The sequence below is a fragment of the Benincasa hispida genome, chromosome 1 (genome assembly GCF_027475165.1).
Source record: "Benincasa hispida cultivar pf3 chromosome 1, pf3_genome.v1.1, whole genome shotgun sequence".
Classification (NCBI taxonomy): Eukaryota; Viridiplantae; Streptophyta; class Magnoliopsida; order Cucurbitales; family Cucurbitaceae; genus Benincasa; species Benincasa hispida.
Window position 1 is genome coordinate 68,801,356 of NC_143478.1, and position 8,573 is coordinate 68,809,928.

The window sequence follows — 8,573 nt, forward strand, 5'->3', positions numbered from 1 at the left end:
AGATTTGGACAGAAGCGTGGATTATGCATTGAATTTGGTCACGATCTTATAGATTATACATGGAGAACCCTAAAATGGAATACAAACAAAGGTTGATGACGTAAGGGCAAACGTTAGCCAAAATTAGGTGTCTTATTAAGAGAAATTCTTAAACGTAAGTAATTTTAAAGAAGCCATTTGTAGGATGAGTTGTCACACAGAGAAGAGCTGAAAATGGCTATAAATAGGAGGCTTTAGGCTGGAAGTTAAACGGATTCTCAAACAAAACTCAGTAGTAAAAATCGTGTGAAAAGGGTGAAGTAATTCTGTTAGTTAGAAGGAGGAAACACAAGGGAAGTGCTACCCAAAATTTCCTTCTAATTTAAAAGGGAAAGCTCTACTGATTAAACCATAAGGAATAACTAGGATCGCAGTCAAGGTAAGTAGTTTATCTCACCCTCTCTTTAAGTGTTTCATGGTAGTGTACCTTTAATATGTTGCATAATTATGTTATTGTTATGTTGCATTACATGTTTAAAATAAGTTTATCGACAAGGGACCTCATGCATTATGTTTGTTCATAAGATTAAATTTTAATTAGATAAAGGTTATGCTTCTAGGGCTAGCAGGGCATGTATGGTTGCACACCTTTAGACCCAATTCTATGTCAAGTTTATGCTAGGGACTAACAGGGTATGTATGGTTGCACTCTAGTCCAATCTTACGTTTATGTTAATGGTTGATGTTGGATGCGACTCTGGCCCTACTGACTGCATGACCCGCTAATCATCAGATGGGTTAGTTTCTGCCTAAGTCCTCATCTTCCTATCATGGCGGAGAAATTTACGTTAGAAGCATAACCGACCACCACATATTATTATATGTTTTTAGTCTCAATCATATGTTTTCTGGACATGTTGCATGTGATTGTGCATTTGGTCACTACCCTATGTGAGAATTACTTACTGGGTATATTATATACTCATCCTATTTTTACAGACTTTGTAGGTAAGGACACAACGTAGGTGACAGAACTGGACGTCGCTCAAATGGCCAACCATCAAACTCACTATTATAGGCATATGCATTTTTGTATCACTATGCTGATGTTTTATGGATTCTGGTGTTTTATAAAATAAATTTTTTATATAGTTTTCTACCTAATTAATAAAATCTTAGATATGTTTTTTTTTAGATTTTTACCAAAACTCATCTCATGATAGAACAAGTCTAAGTATGCATGTCGTAGCGGTCGGACCATAATATGTAAGGATTCGGGCGTTATAGTTTGGTATCAGAGCATTTGAGCCAATGAAGCTACTAATTCAGAGCATTTGAGCCTCTACTAATTAGAAGAGTCGTGGTGTTTGATGGTCCGGCTTGTTAAGTGATGCCCACAGTTATGTCGAATACGCTGGTAAGTGGAATTTTCAAACAAGTAATTTAGTAAATAACTTAGTAAACAGGAGGTATGAGTTAAAAAAAAAATTAAAATTAGATTGCTTCCTTATTATGAAAATAAGAATGTGTGTGCCAGATTCCACCGACAAAGGGCTCCAACACGATGAGGCCTCGAAGTGAATCCACAAGGGATCAAAATCAAGTACATGGATAGACGCCTTACGTGTTACTTACACTAGATGCATTATGAATACTAATACAAAATATGAGTAATGGAAACACAACCTCGTCCACCACACCAATAACCAACGATACAAATGACTCGAAGATCATTCGAGAATCAAGAAGTTCAATCCTTCAACATTTGATGGATCATCTGTGGATCTAATTATAGCAGATAATTGGATAACAGAAATAGAAACTATTTTCCGCCATATGAACATCCCAGAAGAACAGAAAGTAAATTGTGCCACCTTCATGTTAAGAGGCGATGCAAAGTTCTGGTGGGAATCCACACAAAGAACAATCAAAGGTACAGTCTCATGGCAGCAATTCAATCAGGCTTTTTACAACAAGTATTTCCCTTTGACAGCGAGATATCAAAAGGAAGTGGAATTTCTTAATCTTCTTCAAGAGAACATGTCGGTGGTAGAGTATAAACGGAAATTTGATCGCTTGTCCCACTTTGTCCCTCGACTAGTGGACACAAAAGAGAAGAAGGTGGAAAGGTTTATTTGGGGATTAAGAGAAGGACATTCGAGGCATTGTTACTACTTTTCGATACAAAGAGTATGCCCTTGCCCTCGAGTCGGCCTTACTCATGGAAGTAGATCTTGCTGCCAAAAGCCTCAACTTCTGAACGAGGATTCATGCCAAATCAAAAAAGGAAATTCACCCAACAAGGCTTCCAACGTTCACAACGGCAAGCAAAAATTTACAAAAGCACTCAGGGCGTACAGTCACAACAGAAGAGTCAAACATTTACATATCCTAAGTGCAGAAATTGTTGAAAACACCATCAGGGGCAATGTCTACGGAACGTAGGGGTGTGTTTCAACTGCGGCAAGACGGGTCACTATGCAAAGGCTTGCCCAAAGCTCATCAACCAAGTATCAACTGCCCAGACCACCCAGCCTACTAGTAACAAGGTTACCCAACAACGGAAAGGACGGGTGTTTGCTGTTACACGTCAAGAGACAGAGGATCAAGATGCAGTTATTACAAGTACATTACCCATCCTCGGGTATTATGCCTTCACTTTATTTAATTCGGGCTCTAGTCATTCATTCACCTCTACAACATTTGCACAACATGCTCAAATAATATTAAAGCCCTTAGACTACATTCTATCCGTAGCTACTCCTGTCGGAGTATCTATGTTGGCCCACTTAGTAGTAGAAAATTGTGAATTGTCAGTATCAGGACATAAACTAGGGGTGATCTTTATCATCCTAAACATAAGTGATTTTGACATAATACTAGGTATGGACTATTTAGCAGCAAACTATGCAAGCATAGATTGCCATAATAAAGAGGTCATATTCACCTTTCCAACAGGAACCAAGTTTAAGTTTAAGAGTTCTAATATACCATCAACCTCAAGAATAATTTCAGCCTTAAAAACTAAACATTTGCTCAACCATGGGGCTTGGGCATATTTAGCAAGTGTAGTGGATTTACGAAACCAAAAGGATAAAATTAAAGCCATTCTTGTAATAAGAGAATTTGAAGATGTATTCCCTGAAGAGCTACTAGGTTTACCACCTAGTTGAAAAATAGAATTTTGTATAGATCTAATTCCCAAAGCTGAACCAATATCTAAAGCACCATATATCTAAAGCACCATATAGAATGGCACCTGCGAAATTAAAAGAACTCAAAATACAATTATAAGAATTATTAGATAAGGGATTTACACGCCCTAGCATGTCTCCATGGGCAGCACCTGTATTATTTGTTAAGAAAAAGGATGGATCAATACGTTTATGTATAGATTATCGGGAGTTGAAGAAGTTGACAATAAAGAATAAGTACCCACATCCACGCATTGATGACCTATTTGACCAATTACAAGGAGCCTCAGTATTTTCCAAAATAGACTTACGATCTCGATATCATCAAGTACGAATCAAGGAGTTTGATATACCCAAGACTGCTTTCTGAACAAGGCATGGGCATTATGAATTCATTGTGATGCCCTTTGGATTAACGAATGCCCCAACAGCCTTCATGGGCTTGATGAATAGAATTTTTAAGAACTATCTTGATAACTTCGTGATTGTATTTATAGATGATATTTTGGTCTATTCCAAGTCTGAGGCAGAACACGAAAAACATCTTAGGGACGTCCTTTCCATATTAAGAAATGAAAAGTTGTATGCCAAATTCTCCAAATGTGAGTTTTGGACGCGACAAGTTGCCTACCTAGGGCATATTGTAAAGCAAGAAGGAATTTCAGTGGATCCTTCTAAGATTGAAACAGTTAACAAGTAGCCTCGCCCAACAACAGTCAGTGAAGTGCGAAGCTTCCTTGGATTAGCAGGATATTATAGATGATTTGTGAAGAATTTCTCAAGTATAGCATTACCCTTAACTAACCTCACTAAGAAGAATAATCCTTTTGTCTGGAATCAAGCATGTGAGAAAAGCTTCCAGGAACTAAAAGAAAAGTTGACCACAACCCCTATTCTCACTATACTTGACGGATCAGGGGGTTTAACTGTGTACAGTGACGCAACGAAGAAGGGGCTTGGTTGTGTATTGATGCAACACGGAAAGGTAATAGCATATGCTTCAAGACAACTAAAACCTTATGAACAAAATTATCCCGTTCATGACTTGGAGTTAGCTGCCGTAGTCTTTGCCTTAAAGATATGAAGACATTACTTATATAGGGAAAAGATCCCAATTTATACAGATCATAAAAGCCTTAAGTACTTCTTTACCCAGAAATAGTTAAATATGAGACAACGAAGATGGTTAGAATTAGTCAAAGATTATGACTGTGAGATCCTCTATCATCCAGGAAAAGCTAACATTGTTGTTGATGCTCTTAGCAGAAAATCAGCTCATACAGCAGCCCTAAGTACCATCTCCAAACACATAATGGATGACCTTGAAAGAGCTGAGATCTCACTAATACCAGAAACCTTCACAACTCGAATAGCACAGTTAATTGCAAGACCTACATTAAGGAAAAGGATAATTGATGCACAACAAATAGATAAATACCTAAACAAACAACTGCAATCAGAGAATGGAGAAACTAGTAAATTCTTTACAGCCTCAGACTCTGCATTTCTCTACCGTGGATGTCTATGTGTACCAGATGATGAAGAAATCAAGAAAGAATTACTGAAGAAAGCTCATGAATCATGCTTTTCAATACATCTTGGGAGTATCAAAATGTATCGAGACTTGAAAGCACATTACTGATGGTGTAACTTGAAAAAGGATATAGTCGATTATGTAAGTAAATGTTTGGTTTGTCAACAGGTGAAAGCTCTACGACAACGACCACAAGGACTCCTCTAGCCTCTAAATGTTCCAGAATGGAAATGAGAGCATATTTCTATAGACTTCATCTCAGGACTCCCGAGAACTATTAAAGGCCACAACATGATTTGGGTGATTGTAGATCGACTCACCAAATCGATCCACTTCCTACCATGCAAGACTACTCACACTACGGAAGCACTAGCTCAAATGTACTTAAAAGAGGTCATCCGGTTACATGGAATCCCAGTATCAATTGTTTCAGATCGAGACCCTCGTTTTGTCTCCAATTTCTGGAAAAGTTTGCAGAAAGTAATGGGGCACACAACTAAATTTCAGCACAGCCTTCCATCCACAAACTGATGGCCAAACAGAACGAGTTAATCAAATCCTAGAAGACATGTTGAGGGCATGTGCTTTGGATTTTACTGGAGCATGGGATTCGCAGATACATCTTATAGAATTTGCTTATAATAATAGTTATCAGGCGACAATTGGTATGACTCCCTTCGAAGCCTTATACGGAAAGAAATGCAGATCCCCTGTACACTGGGATGAAGTTGGGGAGCGAACACTACTAGGGCCTAAATTGGTGCAGCAAACATCAGAGTCAATTAAGCTAATTCAGGAAAGAATGCAAACAGCTCAAAGCAGACAGAAGAATTATCCTGATAACCGTCGAAAAAAGTTGGAATTCAAAGTAGGAGATCACGTATTTCTAAAGGTAGCACCAATGAAAGGCATTATGCGTTTCGGTCAAAAAGGAAAACTTAGCCCCCGCTTTATTGGACCCTTTGAAATATTAGAACGTATTGGCCAAGTAGCTTATCGATTGGCATTACCACTCACCCTTTCTACAATACATAATGTCTTTCATGTATCGATGCTTCGAAAATACGTGTTTGACCCATCACATGTAGTAAATTATGAACCTCTACAAATAAGTGAAAACTTGGAATATGAAGAGACTCCAGTTTGCATCCTAGCAAGAGAGAATAAGTCACTTCGTAATCGGAAAATAAGTTTAGTGAAGGTTCTCTGGAGAAATCACCAAGTAGAAGAAGCTATATGGGAACGAAAAGAAGAGATGAAAATCAAATACCCTTATCTATTTAAGAACCAAGAAACTTTCGAGGACGAAAGTTCTTAAGGGGGAAAGAATGTAACAACCCACATTTGTACGCATACACTACAGGAAATTAAATGTCAAATGTTAAGCAAGACAAATTTTTTTTTAAGGGGGTGGTAAATGTAATACCCTAACCCTAATTTAGAAAGCAGGAAAACAAATAAAATATATAATTAAGAATGAAAAATATATAAATTTAATAGGAAAATCGATGAAAATTTAGAATTAGAAAAAAATAATAAATTTATTAATTATCCAAAAACAATGAAGCAAGGGGGCAGAATCAGGGAGGATTAATTAGAAGTTGTACACTAGCTAATTCAGAAGACAAAGGGCAGTAGATAACTTTTTGTTTGGGCACTGCTCATTGGAAGAATTGAAGGTGAATTAATTGCCTATATACTCTTAAAATTTGAAAGAGTTAAAAAGGGGAAGTGGAATCCACATGCAGTAAAGTAAATGGGCAATTAGCGAGATTGGAGAGAAAATTGGAGAGAGCGAGAGTTGAGAGAGTGAGATTGGAGAGAAAATCGGAGAGAGCTTGAGTGGAGAGAGCGAGATTGGAGAAAATTAGAGAGAGCAAGAGTGAAGAGAGCGAGATTCTCAGCGAGAAAGTAGGAGAGAGTGAGAGCCACGAGAGCCAAACCAGCGAGAGCGAGAGCGAGAGTGAGAGTCACGAGAGCCAAACCAGCGAGAAAGCTGGAGAGAGCGAGATTCTGAGAACAGAAAGAGCGAGATTTGGGTAGAAACGTGGATTATGCATTGAATTTGGCCACGATCTTATAGATTATACATTGAGAACCCTAAAATGGAATACGAACCAAGGTTGATGACGTAAGGGCAAACGTTAGCCAAAATTAGGTATCTTATTAAGAGAAATTCTTAAACCTAAATAATTTTAAAGAAGCCATTTGTAGGATGAGTTGTCACATAGAGAAGAGCTGGAAACGGCTATAAATAGGAGACGTTAGGCTGGAAGTTAAACGGATTCTCAAACAAAACTCAGTAGTAAAAATCGTGTGAAAAGGGTGAAGTAATTCTGTTAGTTAGAAGGAGGAAACACAAGGGAAGTGCTACCCAAAATTTCCTTCTGATTTAAGAGGGAAAGCTCTACTAATTAAACCATAAGGAATAATAAGGAATAACTAGGATCGCAGTCAAGGTAAGTAGTTTATCTCACCCTCTCTTTAAGTATTTCATGGTAGTATACCTTTAATATGTTGCATAATTATGTTATTGTTATATTGCATTACATGTTTAAAATACGTTTATCGACAAGGGACCTCATGCATTATGTTTGTTCATAAGATTAAATTTTAATTAGATAAAGGTTATGCTTCTAGGGCTAGCAGGGCATGTATGGTTGCACCCTTCTAGACCCAATTCTATTTCAAGTTTGTGCTAGAGACTAACAGGGTATGTATGGTTGCACCTCTCTAGTCCAATCTTACATTTATGTTAATGGTTGATGTTGGATGCGACTCTGGTCCTACTGACTGCATGACTCGCTAATCATTAGATGGGTTAATTTCCGCCTAAGTCTTCATCTTCCTATCAGGGTGGAGAAATTTACGTTAGAAGCACAACTGACCACCACATGTTATTATATGTTTTCGGTTCCAATCATATGTTTTCAGGACATGTTGCATGTGATTGTGCATTTGGTCACTACTCTATGTAAGAACTACTTACTGGGATATTATATACTCATCCTATTTTTACAGACTTTGTAGGTAAAGACACAACGTAGGTGGCAGAATTGGACGTTGCTCAAATGGCCAACCATCAAACCCATTATTATAGGCATATACAATTTTGTATCACTACGCTGATATTTTATGGATCCTAGTTTTGGAAAATAAACTTTTTTATATAGTTTTCTACCTAATTAATAAAATCTTAGATATGTTCTTTTGAGATTTTTACCAAAACTCATCTCATGAGAGAAAAGTCTAAGTATGCATGTCGTACAGGTCGGACCATAATATGTAAAGATCCGGGCGTTACAGGTTGAGGGCAGCTGCTGCGGGAATCTTGGTCAACAGAGGCAGAATTGCAGAAATGCTCAGGCACGGGAGCAGGGAATGGGACGTGTCATGGTGGTTGTCGAGGGTTGAACTTTTGACCTACATAAGTCGAAAGTTCAACGTTCGACATACCTTGCTTGTCGAGGGTTGATTTTTGGACTTATGTAGGTCGAAAGTTCAACCTTTGACAACCCTCCATGCAAAACTATTCCTCCACTTTTTCCTTGCTTATCGAGTTCTCAACCTTCGACCTCCATATTAGTCGAATTCTCAATCCTCGACTTCCAGCTTCGAACAGATAAAACATCAACATTTTTCTAATTAATTTCAAAACCACCCTATTTTCCTAATAAGTTTGCAAAACTGCAAGATTATAATAAAAGATCTGTTATTTCATCTAATTTTGACAATATTATAAAAATATTATAGAGAATTATATTGTTCATCAATGATATGATTTGACTTTTTCATATCAATGATATATAAAATTTTTAAATCTTTTTTAGTAATTTGAAATCATGGTTAATATTCTGATCTTCCTA